Source organism: Colletes latitarsis, unplaced genomic scaffold (genome assembly GCF_051014445.1).
Source record: "Colletes latitarsis isolate SP2378_abdomen unplaced genomic scaffold, iyColLati1 scaffold0023, whole genome shotgun sequence".
NCBI classification, from domain to species: domain Eukaryota; kingdom Metazoa; phylum Arthropoda; class Insecta; order Hymenoptera; family Colletidae; genus Colletes; species Colletes latitarsis.
In genome coordinates, this window is record NW_027488373.1 from 908,396 (window position 1) to 919,082 (window position 10,687).

Below are 10,687 nucleotides of genomic sequence, written 5' to 3' on the forward strand. Positions count from 1 at the left end.
TGAGCCAGATGCGGGCATAACCCAGACCTAACCCAGACCTAACCGGTGTTATCCTCTAAAATATTGATCGAAACCAGGTTTAATTGACTGCTTCAGTGTGTTACCACATTACTACATGATTCAAACACGAAAAAAACCCAGGATCTGGCCAACAAGTATGCGAAGAAGGCAAAATCATGAGCCAGATGCGGGCATAACCCAGACCTAACCCAGACCTAACCGGTGTTATCCTCTAAAATATTGATCGAAACCAGGTTTAATTGACTGCTTCAGTGTGTTACCACATTACTACGTGATTCAAACACGAGAAAACCCCAGGATCTGGCCAACAAGTATGCGAAAAAGGCGAAAGTATAAGCCAGATGCGCGCATATCCCAGACCTAACCCAGACCGAACCGGTGTTATACTCTGAAATATTGATCGAAACCAGGTTTGATTGACTGCTTCAGTGTGTTACCACATTACTACGTGATTCAAACACGAAAAAAACCCAGGATCTGGCCAACAAGTATGCGAAGAAGTCAAAATCATGAGCCAGATGCGGGCATAACCCAGACCTAACCCAGACCTAACCGGTGTTATCCTCTAAAATATTGATCGAAACCGGGTTTAATTGACTGCTTCAGTGTGTTACCACATTACTACGTGATTCAAACACGGAAAAAACCCAGGATCTGGCCAACAAGTATGCGAAGAAGGCAAAATCATGAGCCAGATGCGGGCATATCCCGGACCTATCCCTGACCTAACCGGTGTTATCCTCTGAAATATTGATCGAAACCAGGTTTAATTGACTGCTTCAGTGTGTTACCACATTACTACGTGTTTCAAACACGGAAAATACCCAGGATCTGGCCAACAAGTTTGCGAAAAAGGCGAAAGTTTAAGCCATATGCGCGCAAATCCCAGACCTAACCCAGACCTAACCGGTGTTATCCTCTGAAATATTGATCGAAACCAGGTTTTATTGACTGCTTCAGTGTATTACCACATTCCTACGTGATTCAAACACGAAAAAAACCTAGGATCTGGCCAACAAGTATGCGAAGAAGGCAAAATCATGAGCCAGATGCGGGCATAACCCAGACCTAACTCAGACCTAACCGGTGTTATCCTCTAAAATATTGATCGAAACCAGGTTTTATTGACTGCTTCAGTGTATTACCACACTACTACGTGATTCAAACACGAAAAAAACCCAGGATCTGGCCAACAAGTATGCGAAGAAGTCAAAATCATGAGCCAGATGCGGGCATAACCCAGACCTAACCCAGACCTAACCGGTGTTATCCTCTAAAATATTGATCGAAACCAGGTTTAATTGACTGCTTCAGTGTGTTACCACATTACTACATGATTCAAACACGAAAAAAACCCAGGATCTGGCCAACAAGTATGCGAAGAAGTCAAAATCATGAGCCAGATGCGGGCATAACCCAGACCTAACCCAGACCTAACCGGTGTTATCCTCTAAAATATTGATCGAAACCGGGTTTAATTGACTGCTTCAGTGTGTTACCACATTACTACGTGATTCAAACACGGAAAAAACCCAGGATCTGGCCAACAAGTATGCGAAGAAGGCAAAATCATGAGCCAGATGCGGGCATATCCCGGACCTATCCCAGACCTAACCGGTGTTATCCTCTAAAATATTGATCGAAACCAGGTTTAATTGACAGTTTCAGTGTGTTACCACATTACTACGTGATTCAAACACGAAAAAAACCCAGGATCTGGCCAACAAGTATGCGTAGAAGGCAAAATCATGAGCCAGATGCGGGCATAACCCAGACCTAACCCAGACCTAACCGGTGTTATCCTCTAAAATATTGATCGAAACCAGGTTTAATTGACTGCTTCAGTGTGGTACCACATTACTACGTGTTTCAAACACGGAAAATACCCAGGATCTGGCCAACAAGTTTGCGAAAAAGGAGAAAGTATAAGCCATATGCGCGCAAATCCCAGACCTAACCCAGACCTAACCGGTGTTATCCTCTAGAATATTGATCGAAACCACGTTTTATTGACTGCTACAGTTTGTTACCACATTACTACGTGATTCAAACACGAAAAAACCCCAGGATCTGGCCAACAAGTATGCGAAGAAGGCAAAATCATGAGCCAGATGCGGGCATAACCTAGACCTAACCCAGACCTAACCGGTGTTATCCTCTGAAATATTGATCGAAACCAGGTTTAATTGACTGCTTCAGTGTGTTACCACATTACGACGTGATTCAAACACGAAAAAAACCCAGGATCTGGCCAACAAGTATGCGAAGAAGGCAAAATCATCAGCCAGATGCGGGCATATCCCGGACCTAACCCAGACCTAACCGGTGTTATCCTCTGAAATATTGATCGAAACCAGGTTTAATTGACTGCTTCAGTGTGTTACCACATTACTACGAGATTCAAACACGAAAAAAACCCAGGATCTGGCCAACAAGTATGCGAAGAGGGCAAAATCATGAGCCAGATGCGGGCATAACCCAGACCTAACCCCAGACCAAACCGGTGTTATCCTCTAAAATACTGTCCGAATCCAGGTTTAATAGACTGCCTCAGTGTGTTACCACATTACTACGTGATTGAAACACGAAAAAAACCCAGGATCTGGCCAACAAGTATGCGAAGAAGGCAAAATCATGAGCCAGATGCGGGCATAACCCAGACCTAACCCAGACCTAACCGGTGTTATCCTCTAAAATACTGTCCGAATCCAGGTTTAATAGACTGCCTCAGTGTGTTACCACATTACTACGTGATTGAAACACGAAAAAAACCCAGGATCTGGCCAACAAGTATACGAAGAAGGCAAAATCATGAGCCAGATGCGGGCATAACCCAGACCTAACCCAGACCTAACCGGTGTTATCCTCTGAAATATTGATCGAAACCAGGTTTAATTGACTGCTTCAGTGTGTTACCACATTACTACGTGATTCAAACACGAAAAAAACCCAGGATCTGGCCAACAAGTATGCGAAGAAGGCAAAATCATGAGCCAGATGCGGTTATATCCCGGACCTATCCCAGACCTAACCGGTGTTATCCTCTAAAATATTGATCGAAACCAGGTTTAATTGACAGTTTCAGTGTGTTACCACATTACTACGTGATTGAAACACGAAAAAAACCCAGGATCTGGCCAACAAGTATGCGAAGAAAGCAAAATCATGAGCCAGATGCGGGCATAACCCAGACCTAACCCAGACCTAACCGGTGTTATCCTCTAAAATACTGTCCGAATCCAGGTTTAATAGACTGCCTCAGTGTGTTACCACATTACTACGTGATTGAAACACGAAAAAAACCCAGGATCTGGCCAACAAGTATACGAACAAGGCAAAATCATGAGCCAGATGCGGGCATAACCCAGACCTAACCCAGACCTAACCCAGACCTAACCCAGACCTAACCCAGACCTAACCGGTGCTATCCTCTAAAATATTGATCGAAACCAGGTTTTATTGACTGCTTCAGTGTGTTACCACATTACTACGTGTTTCAAACATGGAAAATACCCAGGATCTGGCCAACAAGTTTGCGAAAAAGGCGAAAGTATAAGCCAGATGCGCGCATATCCCAGACCTAACCCAGTCCTAACCGGTGTTATACTCTGAAATATTGATCGAAACCAGGTTTAATTGACTGCTTCAGTGTGTTACCACATTACTACGTGTTTCAAACACGGAAAATACCCGGGATCTGGCCAACAAGTATGCGAAGAAGGCAAAATCATGAGCCAGATGCGGGCATAACCCAGACCTAACCCAGACCTGACCGGTGTTATCCTCTGAAATATTGATCGAAACCAGGTTTAATTGACTGCTTCAGTGTGTTACCACATTACTACGTGATTGAAACACGATAAAAACACAGGATCTGGCCAACAAGTTTGCGGAAAAGGCGGTAGTATAAGCCAGATACGCGCAAATCCCAGACCTAACCCAGACCTAACCGGTGTTATCCTCTAAAATATTGAACGAAACCAGGTTTCATAGACTGCTTCATTGTGTTACCACATTACTACGTGTTTCAAACACGGAAAAAACCCAGGATCCGGCCAACAAGTTTGCGAAAAAGGTGAAAGTATAAGCCAGATGCGCGCATATCCCAGACCTAACCCAGACCTAACCGGTGTTATCCTCTGAAGTATTGATCGAAACCAGGTTTAATTGACTGCTTCAGTGTGTTACCACATTACTACGTGATTCAAACACGGAAAATACCCAGGATCTGGCCAACAGGTTTGCGAGAAAGGCGAAAGTATAAGCCAGATGCGCGCAAATCCCAGACCTAACCCAGACCTAACCGGTGTTATCCTCTAAAATATTGATCCAAACCAGGTTTTATTGACTGCTTCAGTGTGTTACCACATTACTACGTGATTCAAACACGGAAAATACCCAGGATCTGGCCAACAAGTTTGCGAGAAAGGCGAAAGTATAAGCCAGATGCGCGCAAATCCCAGACCTAACCCAGACCTAACCGGTGTTATCCTCTAAAATATTGATCCAAACCAGGTTTTATTGACTGCTTCAGTGTGTTACCACATTACTACGTGATTCAAACACGAAAAAAACCCAGGATCTGGCCAACAAGTTTGCGAAAAAGGCGAAAGTATAAGCCATATGCGCGCAAATCCCAGACCTAACCCAGACCTAACCGCTGTTATCCTCTAAAATATTGATCGAAACCAGGTTTTATTGACTGCTTCAGTTTGTTACCACATTACTACGTGATTCAAACACGAAAAAACCCCAGGTTCTGGCCAACAAGTATGCGAAGAAGGCAAAATCATGAGCCAGATGCGGGCATAACCCAGACCTAACCCAGACCTAACCGGTGTTATCCTCTAAAATATTGATCGAAACCAGGTTTAATTGACTGCTTCAGTGTGTTACCACATTACTACGTGATTCAAACACGAAAAAACCCCAGGATCTGGCCAACAAGTTTGCGAGAAAGGCGAAAGTATAAGCCAGATGCGCGCAAATCCCAGACCTAACCCAGACCTAACCGGTGTTATCCTCTAAAATATTGATCCAAACCAGGTTTTATTGACTGCTTCAGTGTGTTACCACATTACTACGTGATTCAAACACGAAAAAAACCCAGGATCTGGCCAACAAGTTTGCGAAAAAGGCGAAAGTATAAGCCATATGCGCGCAAATCCCAGACCTAACCCAGACCTAACCGCTGTTATCCTCTAAAATATTGATCGAAACCAGGTTTTATTGACTGCTTCAGTGTATTTCCACATTACTACGTGATTCAAACACGAAAAAACGCCAGGATCTGGCCAACAAGTTTGCGAAAAAGGCGAAAGTATAAGACAGATGCGCGCATATCCCAGACCTAACCCAGACCTAACCGGTGTTATCCTCTAAAATATTGATCGAAACCAGGTTTAATTGACAGCTTCAGTGTGTTACCATATAACTACGTGATTCAAACACGAAAAAAACCCAGGATCTGGCCAACAAGTATGCGAAGAAGGCAAAATCATGAGCCAGATGCGGGCATAACCCAGACCTAACCCAGACCTAACCGGTGTTATCCTCTAAAATATTCGTCGAAACCAGGTTTAATTGACTGCTTCAGTGTGTTACCACATTACTACGTGATTCAAACACGAAAAAAACCCAGGATCTGGCCAACAAGTTTGCGAAAAAGGCGAAAGTATAAGCCAGATGCGCGCATTTCCCAGACCTAACCCAGACCTAACCGGCGTTATCCTCTAAAATATTGATCGAAACCAGGTTTAATTGACTGCTTCAGTGTGGTACCACATTACTGCGTTATTCAAACCCGAAAAAAACCCAGGATCTAGACAACAAGTTTGCGAAAAAGGCGAAAGTATAAGCCAGATGCGCGCATATCCCAGACCTAACCCAGACCTAACCGGTGTTATCCTCTAAAATATTCGTCGAAACCAGGTTTAATTGACTGCTTCAGTGTGTTACCACATTACTACGTGATTCAAACACGGAAAAAACCCAGGATCTGGCCAACAAGTTTGCGAAAAAGGTGAAAGTACAAGCCAGATGCGCGCATATCCCAGACCTAACCCAGACCTAACCGGTGTTATCCCCTAAAATATTGATCGAAACCAGGTTTAATTGACTGCTTCAGTGTGTTACCACATTCCTACGTGATTCAAACACGAAAAAAACCCAGGATCTGGCCAACAAGTATGCGAAGAAGGCGAAAGTATAAGCCAGATGCGCGCAATTCCCAGACCTAACCCAGACCTAACCGGCGTTATCCTCTAAAATATTGATCGAAACCAGGTTTAATTGACTGCTTCAGTGTGTTACCACATTACTACGTGATTCAAACACGAAAAAAACCCAGGATCTGGCCAACAAGTATGCGAAGAAGGCAAAATCATGAGCCAGATGCGGGCATAACCCAGACCTAACCCAGACCTAACCGGTGTTATCCTCTAAAATATTGATCGAAACCAGGTTTTATTGACTGCTTCAGTGTATTACCACATTACTACGTGATTCAAACACGAAAAAAGCCCAGGATCTGGCCAACAAGTATGCGAAGAAGGCAAAATCATGAGCCAGATGCGGGCATAACCCAGACCTAACCCAGACCTAACGGGTGTTATCCTCTAAAATACTGTCCGAATCCACGTTTAATTGACTGCCTCAGTGTGGTACAACATTACTACGTGATTCAAACACGGAAAAAACCCAGGATCTGGCCAACAAGTATGCGAAGAAGGCGAAAGTATAAGCCAGATGCGCGCAATTCCCAGACCTAACCCAGACCTAACCGGTGTTATCCCCTAAAATATTGATCGAAACCAGGTTTAATTGACTGCTTCAGTGTGTTACCACATTCCTACGTGATTCAAACACGAAAAAAACCCAGGATCTGGCCAACAAGTTTGCGAAAAAGGTGAAAGTACAAGCCAGATGCGCGCATATCCCAGACCTAACCCAGACCTAACCGGTGTTATCCCCTAAAATATTGATCGAAACCAGGTTTAATTGACTGCTTCAGTGTGTTACCACATTCCTACGTGATTCAAACACGAAAAAAACCCAGGATCTGGCCAACAAGTATGCGAAGAAGGCGAAAGTATAAGCCAGATGCGCGCAATTCCCAGACCTAACCCAGACCTAACCGGCGTTATCCTCTAAAATATTGATCGAAACCAGGTTTAATTGACTGCTTCAGTGTGTTACCACATTACTACGTGATTCAAACACGAAAAAAACCCAGGATCTGGCCAACAAGTATGCGAAGAAGGCAAAATCATGAGCCAGATGCGGGCATAACCCAGACCTAACCCAGACCTAACCGGTGTTATCCTCTAAAATATTGATCGAAACCAGGTTTTATTGACTGCTTCAGTGTATTACCACATTACTACGTGATTCAAACACGAAAAAAACCCAGGATCTGGCCAACAAGTATGCGAAGATGGCAAAATCATGAGCCAGATGCGGGCATATCCCAGACCTAACCCAGACCGAACCGGTGTTATACTCTGAAATATTGATCGAAACCAGGTTTAATTGACTGCTTCAGTGTGCTACCACATTACTACGTGATTCAAACACGAAAAAAACCCAGGATCTGGCCAACACGTATGCGAAGAAGGCAAAATCATGAGCCAGATGCGGGCATAACCCAGACCTAACCCAGACCTAACCGGTGTTATCCTCTAAAATACTGTCCGAATCCACGTTTAATTGACTGCCTCAGTGTGGTACAACATTACTACGTGATTCAAACACGAAAAAACCCAGGATCTGGCCAACAAGTTTGCGAAAAAGGCGAAAGTATAAGCCAGAAGCGCGCACATCCCAGACCTAACCAAACCTAACCGGTGTTATCCTCTACAATATTGATCGAAACCAGGTTTAATTGACTGCTTCAGTGTGTTACCACATTACTACGTGATTCAAACACGAAAAAAACCCAGGATCTGGCCAACAAGTATGCGAAGAAGGCAAAATCATGAGCCAGATGCGGGCATAACCCAGACCTAACCCAGACCTAACCGGTGTTATCCTCTAAAATATTGATCGAAACCAGGTTTTATTGACTGCTTCAGTGTATTACCACATTACTACGTGATTCAAACACGAAAAAAACCCAGGATCTGGCCAACAAGTATGCGAAGATGGCAAAATCATGAGCCAGATGCGGGCATATCCCAGACCTAACCCAGACCGAACCGGTGTTATACTCTGAAATATTGATCGAAACCAGGTTTAATTGACTGCTTCAGTGTGCTACCACATTACTACGTGATTCAAACACGAAAAAAACCCAGGATCTGGCCAACACGTATGCGAAGAAGGCAAAATCATGAGCCAGATGCGGGCATAACCCAGACCTAACCCAGACCTAACCGGTGTTATCCTCTAAAATATTGATCGAAACCAGGTTTTATTGACTGCTTCAGTGTGTTACCACATTACTACGTGATTCAAACACGGAAAAAACCCAGGATCTGGCCAACAAGTTTGCGAAAAAGGTGAAAGTACAAGCCAGATGCGCGCAATTCCCAGACCTAACCCAGACCTAACCGGCGTTATCCTCTAAAATATTGATCGAAACCAGGTTTAATTGACTGCTTCAGTGTGTTACCACATTACTACGTGATTCAAACACGAAAAAAACCCAGGATCTGGCCAACAAGTATGCGAAGAAGGCAAAATCATGAGCCAGATGCGGGCATAACCCAGACCTAACCCAGACCTAACGGGTATTATCCTCTAAAATACTGTCCGAATCCACGTTTAATTGACTGCCTCAGTGTGGTACAACATTACTACGTGATTCAAACGCGGAAAAAACCCAGGATCTGGCCAACAAGTATGCGAAGAAGGCAAAATCATGAGCCAGATGCGGGCATAACCCAGACCTAACCCAGACCTAACCGGTGTTATCCTCTAAAATACTGTCCGAGTCCACGTTTAATTGACTGCCTCAGTGTGGTACAACAGCACTACGTGATTCAAACACGGGAAAAACCCAGGATCTGGCCAACAAGTTTGCGAAAAAGGCGAAAGCATACGCCAGATGCGCGCATATCCCAGACCTAACCCAGACCTAACCGGTGTTATCCTCTAAAATATTGATCGAAACCAGGTTTTATTGACTGCTTCAGTGTATTACCACATTACTACGTGATTCAAACACGAAAAAAACCCAGGATCTGGCCAACAAGTATGCGAAGAAGGCAAAATCATGAGCCAGATGCGGGCATAACCCAGACTTAACCCAGACCTAACCGGTGTTATCCTCTAAAATACTGTCCGAATCCACGTTTAATTGACTGCCTCAGTGTGGTACAACATTACTACGTGATTCAAACACGAAAAAACCCAGGATCTGGCCAACAAGTTTGCGAAAAAGGCGAAAGTATAAGCCAGAAGCGCGCACATCCCAGACCTAACCAAACCTAACCGGTGTTATCCTCTACAATATTCGTCGAAACCAGGTTTAATTGACTGCTTCAGTGTGTTACCACATTACTACGTGATTCAAACACGAAAAAAACCCAGGATCTGGCCAACAAGTATGCGAAGATGGCAAAATCATGAGCCAGATGCGGGCATATCCCAGACCTAACCCAGACCTAACCGGTGTTATCCTCTGAAGTATTGATCGAAACCAGGTTTAATTGACTGCTTCAGTGTGTTACCACATTACTACGTGATTCAAACACGGAAAATACCCAGGATCTGGCCAACAGGTTTGCGAGAAAGGCGAAAGTATAAGCCAGATGCGCGCAAATCCCAGACCTAACCCAGACCTAACCGGTGTTATCCTCTAAAATATTGATCCAAACCAGGTTTTATTGACTGCTTCAGTGTGTTACCACATTACTACGTGATTCAAACACGGAAAATACCCAGGATCTGGCCAACAAGTTTGCGAGAAAGGCGAAAGTATAAGCCAGATGCGCGCAAATCCCAGACCTAACCCAGACCTAACCGGTGTTATCCTCTAAAATATTGATCCAAACCAGGTTTTATTGACTGCTTCAGTGTGTTACCACATTACTACGTGATTCAAACACGAAAAAAACCCAGGATCTGGCCAACAAGTTTGCGAAAAAGGCGAAAGTATAAGCCATATGCGCGCAAATCCCAGACCTAACCCAGACCTAACCGCTGTTATCCTCTAAAATATTGATCGAAACCAGGTTTTATTGACTGCTTCAGTTTGTTACCACATTACTACGTGATTCAAACACGAAAAAACCCCAGGTTCTGGCCAACAAGTATGCGAAGAAGGCAAAATCATGAGCCAGATGCGGGCATAACCCAGACCTAACCCAGACCTAACCGGTGTTATCCTCTAAAATATTGATCGAAACCAGGTTTAATTGACTGCTTCAGTGTGTTACCACATTACTACGTGATTCAAACACGAAAAAACCCCAGGATCTGGCCAACAAGTTTGCGAGAAAGGCGAAAGTATAAGCCAGATGCGCGCAAATCCCAGACCTAACCCAGACCTAACCGGTGTTATCCTCTAAAATATTGATCCAAACCAGGTTTTATTGACTGCTTCAGTGTGTTACCACATTACTACGTGATTCAAACACGAAAAAAACCCAGGATCTGGCCAACAAGTTTGCGAAAAAGGCGAAAGTATAAGCCATATGCGCGCAAATCCCAGACCTAACCCAGA